Raw genomic sequence first — 7,390 nt, 5'->3', positions numbered from 1 at the left:
TTCTTACTTTTTTTCTTGCAATTGTGAGCTTATATTTATTTCTCAAATTTTTTTTCTCACAATTTATTTTATTTTTTTGGTGGAAATAAGCTTCCATAATACTTTTATTCGGCCAGGATTGATTAAGATAATCAAAAGTGACAACAAAGACAATTCTAATGCTAATTTCAAATAAATGCTGTTCTTCTGAACTTTCTGTTCAGCAAAGAATCTTGAAAACAAATGAATTACGGCGTCCACAACAATATTAAGCAGCATAACTGTTTTCAACATTTTCAACATAATAGTAAGAAATGTTTCTTGAGATTGTGAGCCTCTAGCACACTATCCTAAAGACAAAACACTACAAATTTTTATGATATGCATAGGCTATATTTGTTATTTGTAAACAATAAAGTGATTAATAATGTCATAACTTATGTTTTATCAGTGTATGTATGCTTATCTGTGATCCTAACGAAAAGTGCTATGGTTTCCTCCTCTCTACGGTGACAAACATGACTCCTGTCTCACTTAAACTTCTACACAACAGTACAGCATATTTGTCAAACTGCTGGGAAACACTGAATGATGTGTGTGTGTGTGTGTGTGTGTGTGTAGACCACCCTTTATATAACAAAACTTATAAAAACTGAACATTTATTACAAACATAAATGTCATCATAATACAGTGTGAAGATAACATGCACATAAACACACAACTAAATCCACACATTAATTTTATATAATGTGTTTTTTCAGTATGACTTAAATAACACTTGTTTATATAGGCGGACCAAGTGTTTATACTAAAGATCAGAGGAGAGAGTGTTCTGGCTGTGGATGTAAGGATATTGCTCAAGATAAATCCCTTAGCACTCTATTTGTTGAGTTCATTTAAGTGTTAAACTTAGAGAAGAGTGTGCAATAGCAAACACCCACACATGCATTTGTTCACATGTCTCCAGCTTACAAATGCTTACAGTATGTTGAACAAGTACAGAGATCATCCACACAGACGTTCTCTGAAGTCCAGCACATACTGAAATATGGATGCACAGCACTGTGAAAAAATGCAGAAGGGGTTTGATTTAGTGATGCATTATCCACTATCACATTCAATAAATTATTATTACAGTGGAAACTCAGAGGTGCTCAGAGAGAGATAGCGAGTGAGGCCTGATAAGGGAACATTTTCCCTGTCAAGTTTGTACAACAGATGAATTTAATTTAGAGAGACTTGTGTGGGCAGTTTCTGTTTGTTAAATGCTCATACTGAACATCTAATATAAAGTTCTCTCAACATGCCGTAGAAAAAAAGTGATTCTTTTCAGCCATCAAGTATTGCTGGGCTATCATGAAAAACATCAATCACTGTTTTATGCTATATTATTATTAGCATTATTATTATGTGTAATAAGTGATGTTCACAAAGCAAGTGTTGTTTGCCAAAGTATGAGCAATTACTATCGGTCATAATTTGAGCTGTTGATAAAAAAAATTAAACTTATTATTAAATTATAAAACTCATTCTGTACTGTTTTTGTTACAGACATTAATGTGAGCCGTTACTTTTGGGTCAATAATGGGACAGTTTTTTTTGGCCAGATTATTATTATTATTAAAAAAGAAAAATTAAAATGCAATTGATTCATTCACAGACTTCAAAACACCTCTTCTATAATGGGCATGTTTTTAATGTATGAATTAATATTTATTTTGACATTTTTTTGGAGACAAGTCCAGTGTGATACAAATGTCCTAAAATCATAAAAGAGGGTGAAAAAAAGGGAAAACTGTATTAAATATTTTGACATAATCTGATATTATTTATTATAGAAAATATTAATATTTAAATTAATTATTTATTTTAATAAAAATAATAATAATTGAATTTCAATTTGTCTGCCAAATCAAAATCATTTGGTCTGACTCCCCAAAACTGATATTTCTGAATTAATAGTTCATGATATTTGTATTAAAAAATACCTTGACTTTTTTAAATATATATTTAATAGTTAAAAAATGATGCTTCCACTCACATGTATTAATGGTTACATGAAAATATTATATAATTTGTCAAAACCTCCAGCATTAATGTGTAGATTTTTAAAAGATTGTTCTTTTTCTTTATTGTAGAAATCCCTCACATTTCACAACTTTTTAAAAAATCTCTTTTTTATTGTTTTTATAGACCTTGCACACCAATAAATCTTTCTCTGTGACCAGTAGAGGGCAGAAGTCTTGATCTAGAAACAAGCTTCTTCCCTTTTGCTATAGTCTGCTGAGTGCACACATTCTTCTTCACACAACCCAAACTCTTTGTAACTTCAAGACAGCTGTGGCTGCGAGGATAGAGCAGAAATAAGGTATGGGAATCAACATGTCCTTCCGTCATAGTGAATACAACTTGACAAGATGCCTACAGAGCTGACTGTGCTTGCAGGCGGAGATGACTGGCATAAAGTGCGTGGCTGATATACAGATGAACATCTGACATGCCAGGGGAGGAGGAGTGCTGTGCATGCTGTGCTGTGGATTTGACAGGCAGATAGTCTCAGTGCTTGGGTGTGGTGCGAAAACAGGTACAGACAACTCAGTCTGTCGGCATTCAGAGAAAGTGAAATGTTGAAATGCCGCATCCGTCATTTTCATATTGAATAATGCTGCATGTGTTTTTTGGCAGGTGGTGTATGGTGGTGTGATCTAGCATGTGGATGTGGGTTGAAGAATCAGTGGCTGATCATTAGGGCACTAAGTGTAAACAGCAGCAGGCCCACAGGAGAAGGCCTAACGTGGCCTCCTCACAGAAGATCAATAGCCCATTCACAGAGAGCAGCACACATACACAACACATATCCTTAGCAACAGTCTTGGAGATCCACCACCAGATTTCCCATTAAAAATGAGCATTCTGTCATTATTTACTCATTGTTTATTTACAAGTGAAAGTGAAGAGGGACTTGTCAAGCTCCACAATGACAAGAAAGCACCATAAAAGTCATTCATATGACTCACACACACACACACTATATTCCTAGTCTTCCGAAGAATATTTGTGTCACAAGATGCACAGGAATGCATTGTGATTTTGTGATAGTCGATTTCAGCGCTTCAGCTTAAATTTCAACTTAAATTTCAAACTTAAATTTGGAATGCAGTGCTTGAGTCGCATGTACCAATAACAGTACTTTAGTAATGCTGCTTTTTGTCATTTTGAGACACAGTTATGAATACAGTTCTCCTTCACTTTCATAATATTCTTCAGAAATTCACCTTTGTGTTCCATGGAAGAAAGTGTTTGTTCATGAGGGTGACTAAACACAATGTTGTTTTTGTTAAGTAAAACAGAAACTATTAACAATATAAACAAATAATGCTGAAATAAAATAAAACATAAATAGATTAAACATAAAACTTGAAATAAAAATGAGAAATATTCCCCCAAAAAAACAAAATAGAAATAAGTATTAAAATAGCTAAAACTGAAATAAAATAAATTGAAACTAAAAAGAAATACAAGTAAAATGCGTATCAATATTACTAAAACTTAAACTAAAATTAAAATAAAAACTGAAAATATTAAAATAAAAAATAATTCAAAATGTTATATTATATACATTTATGTGTGTGTGTCTGTATAATGTATTAAATGTCAAATACTAGAATAGTACATAAATAATACTAAAATAACACTGAAGAAGGTAAAGCTCTGCATGTGTTATTTCAAGTGAAGCATTTTCAAATACAATTGATCATGTCCTCCATAATCAAAAAAGTATGTTTGTACATTTTAATGTCATGCCATCATCCACGGCTATTTTTATGACAAGCGAAAAAGTATGACTGATATGTCTGTGGTGTCTCTCCCACTCTTTTTATAAACATTTTTAGGAAAAACACTTAACACTGCGCACTGTTATAATTCTTAAAGGTCTGGTCATTTTGACAATGTTGTATTTACAGGTAATTAATTGTAAGTCATGTAAAACTTCTTGACCAAATGCTGTGCGCTGAGACTCTTAAATAATAGGCCAGATATGCTGATGTATTCCAGGGTGGAGGAAGGGTATGTTATAGTCTCCATAGAAACATAGCCACAAACTCTTGTGGAAAGTCCCTTCCCAAACGTTGACCACAATGTGTCTGTGTATGTGAGTGCATGCGTTTAACATTTCGTCTAATTCTATTCCCCCCATAATAGCAAGAGTATTCCTTAAAAAGAAAATATATGTGTCATTGTCATTTAAACTTAACCAGGTATGTCTTAGCAAAATGAACAATAATCATGCATATCTCACTCCATGTATTGTGTTTTCCGGTTGAAACAGAACGTTCTACTCATAGCAACTAGAACAGAAAATTAGTTTCATAAGGCTATTTACATGAGTAACTGTGGGCACTGAACTCAAACCTAGGCCTACTGTCAGAGCCAGCAAACTGCCTCTTACTCTTGGCTAATCACAATGGACGATTCCTATATCTATAGGGCATTCTAGATTTTAATTTATTATCATCATAAACAAATTGGTTATACACATTGGTAATAGTTTTAACATTTACTGCACTTTGTTTTTCTTCTAGGTATTTACCTATAGCAGCTAATGAATCAGTAGTCTCGCACAGTGAAATAAAGTGATAGACATTTTTTCCCTCCAAACCAATCCAGGCGAAAGATTTCACTGGTCAATCACAAGTCTAAAACAAATAGTAGGACAAACCCTAACCTTAATGGCTTTGTTAGCACATACTGATATTAGCCAACTATTTGTTGTGATCAGACAAGTATATGATATTTTATAACTATGAACTAAATCCTTGAACTTTTCTTGACATTAGACTGAATGATTTGACCAATGACCAATTCGGCTACGGGCTGAACTGGTTTGAGGAAAAAAAATTGTGGATAATTCAGATATGTATATAATAATGCAAGGCCGCAGATAACAGGCGTGCTGATATTTGTGATTTTTTTTGGTGATGTGATATTGCTTTCATAAAACATTAATATAAGTAAGAAATTAATATTGGGCTACTTGTATTAGTCTAGTTCATACATTTCTTTTTAATAAATATCGCTGGCAGAGTTCCAAAAGAATCCACAGCGTCTATCTTTCCACGTTAATGCACAGGGTAAACCCCGGTCTGGAACATTGAATGAGTGGAGCGGAGTGACAGAGCTCCATGGCTCATAGCGTTCTATAATCACTTGGCTCTAACTCCACTCCGGGATTTCCATTCCCTGTTCTGAGCGAATGATACAAACTGTGCAGTTTCTCAGTGATGTTGTACTAAATAGCAGCACTCCCGGAACGCTGCTGTGTATTTCAGATTAGAGAAACTAACTGACATGTAATGTTCAACTTTAAAACACACCATTTGTTTATGGAGCCTCAAACGTCATTATGTTTTTCTATACTTTTAATGGAACAATCCCTTCTCTTTAACTGGGCCGGCCAACTGCTCCATATTTGGATTACACATTTCACACTCTTACGCACGCCTCCACACACACACTCACTCCCTCCGTTACACACTCACTCACTCACTCACTGGAGGTGGAGGCAAGGAGCGATAGAGCTATTAGCTCGGGCTGCAGCAGACATCATTGTACGAGCGGAGCGGAGACGATTCCACCGGCAGTGCGCGAGAACGCACGGAGCCCTGGCAACACGGAGAGCCTCGCGCTTCCCTGCCCGTTATACCGTACAGTAAGTCCGTGCATCTAATTTACCAGCACAAAACTGTCTTTTGGATTTGCTTGCGATCAGGGAAAAATGGCTGGGAACTAAAGGACGCAGGAGGAAGAGAGTGTGACGTTTATTTAAAAAGAAATCTTTGTAAACATGTACTGTGACAATTGCACTAATTATTATGTCAACCTGTCTGCGGTCGACCGGGCGAGATGTTCAAAATGTGCTGTTTGTCATCTCGATTAAAAATTATATAACTACTTTGAAGTAGCGCACGGGAAGCGGGGCGGTTACTTGCGAGCTGTAAGCCCGAGCAGGGAGCGCTCTCGGCGGGGCTGAGTAACTGCGCCACCCCGCCTCCTTTTATCGCTCCAGATAGATTTATAAACATCAATTTATCTGCGGATTATTGATCAGTCAGCTGTACTTTTTTGAACACACTGTCACTCGTCGTAGCTGTGCACACTTCTGCTGAGTCAACATTGTTGCTGGAAACCCTTATGATGTGAAAACACAATCGCGGAAGTGTTAGGCTACACTAGAGTTGCGACTTCAACCCTTGTGCACCGTTTAATCCCACGGCTACGCGGTTTATGCAAGTGCATTTATCGCCCGTGTCTGTTTAATTGAGAATAGCACGTACAAATAGGCTACAACACTTTTGTCTCCGCTTCACTGTCACTGTGTTTTAATATACACTGGTTGTGTTTCAGTACCTAGTGAGCGCACCATATCGTATGGTTCCTAAAAGGCGGTGTGATTTGTTCGGCGCGTTCTGAACAGACTCCAGTAATGCTGTCTAGGTAGGCAGCCTTACTAGGCTTTGAGATGCAGCCATTGAGTGTATCCCGCCGTGATGTCACTCGGTTCATCCCGGCTGGTTATATAATGAGCTGTTGCTGTGTATATTTCATGTGTTTTTGCAGGGCTGATGGGGGCTCCATGCATTTTGACCGACATGCAGTGCCAGGTTTTGTTGCTTTACTAAATAAACCGTGCAATTTAGCGTTGATTATGTAAACAGTTGGTTGAGACAGCCTTAAGTATGTCTTTTGTTAGGATCAGAGTATCATTGTATCACGTACTATACTGTACTATGTGTTCTGTACATTAATATACTATGCCTTGAGTTTGTGCACAGTTTGCAACAGTTGCATACTGTACTGTACTGTACCAAACTATATTGTGCAATGTACATATACTGTATAACCTTAACCATTTTACATGTGCAAAGATTTATGGCACATGTCATATGACGGCTTATGTTACACTTTATACTGTAATGTATACTATAGTATTCTATAATGCAGTATGCTGATATACTTCACTGTATGATGTAACACATTGTTTTGACTTTTGATCCAAGGTGATTGTGCACAGATTTATGGCTCATGGGACAGTTGCATATACTACACTATATACTATACTACTATACTGTAATGCACATGACAGTACAGTATATATTATAGTATACTGTTGTAGTATACTATAATATACTGTACTGTGTATTCTACACTGTATGCTGCAATGTATAACTCATTTAAATTTTTTTATAATTTAATCTTAGTTAATAGTATGCAGGTTTACAATGGTTAATGCTAGGGCTGCAGAATTAATCGAATTTCTAATCGCGATGTAGCGTCTGGACCACTCAAACACACAATATATATTTTGTTTTTATATTTAACAAATACTCTGTAACCCCCCTCAGTTAACAA

The 7,390-nt window shown here is 36.0% G+C and overlaps 1 protein-coding gene and 1 long non-coding RNA gene across 3 annotated transcripts in view; both read left to right on the top strand.

Moving 5' to 3' along the window:
- The first annotated feature begins 2,240 nt into the window (after positions 1-2,240).
- LOC107743839 (uncharacterized) lies at positions 2,241-2,883 on the top strand. The gene is made up of 3 exons (XR_001640428.1): positions 2,241-2,348; positions 2,426-2,564; positions 2,666-2,883. It is a non-coding gene; the product is annotated as an uncharacterized LOC107743839 (long non-coding RNA).
- Positions 2,884-5,523: 2,640 nt separating this feature from the next.
- The window catches only part of LOC107743820 (ataxin-1-like), a 106,650-nt gene continuing 104,783 nt past the window's right edge, over positions 5,524-7,390 (top strand). For both annotated transcript variants that reach the window (XM_016557234.1, XM_016557235.1), the window contains exon 1: positions 5,524-5,690. The gene's annotated coding sequence lies outside the window, so the exon portion shown is untranslated. The remainder of the gene's footprint in view (positions 5,691-7,390) is intronic.

This window comes from Sinocyclocheilus rhinocerous, unplaced genomic scaffold (assembly GCF_001515625.1).
Source record: "Sinocyclocheilus rhinocerous isolate Xijiao unplaced genomic scaffold, SAMN03320098_v1.1 scaffold46, whole genome shotgun sequence".
Classification (NCBI taxonomy): domain Eukaryota; kingdom Metazoa; phylum Chordata; class Actinopteri; order Cypriniformes; family Cyprinidae; genus Sinocyclocheilus; species Sinocyclocheilus rhinocerous.
Note: the sequence above shows the minus strand (reverse complement) of the source record. Positions and strands in the feature narration are given on the sequence as shown.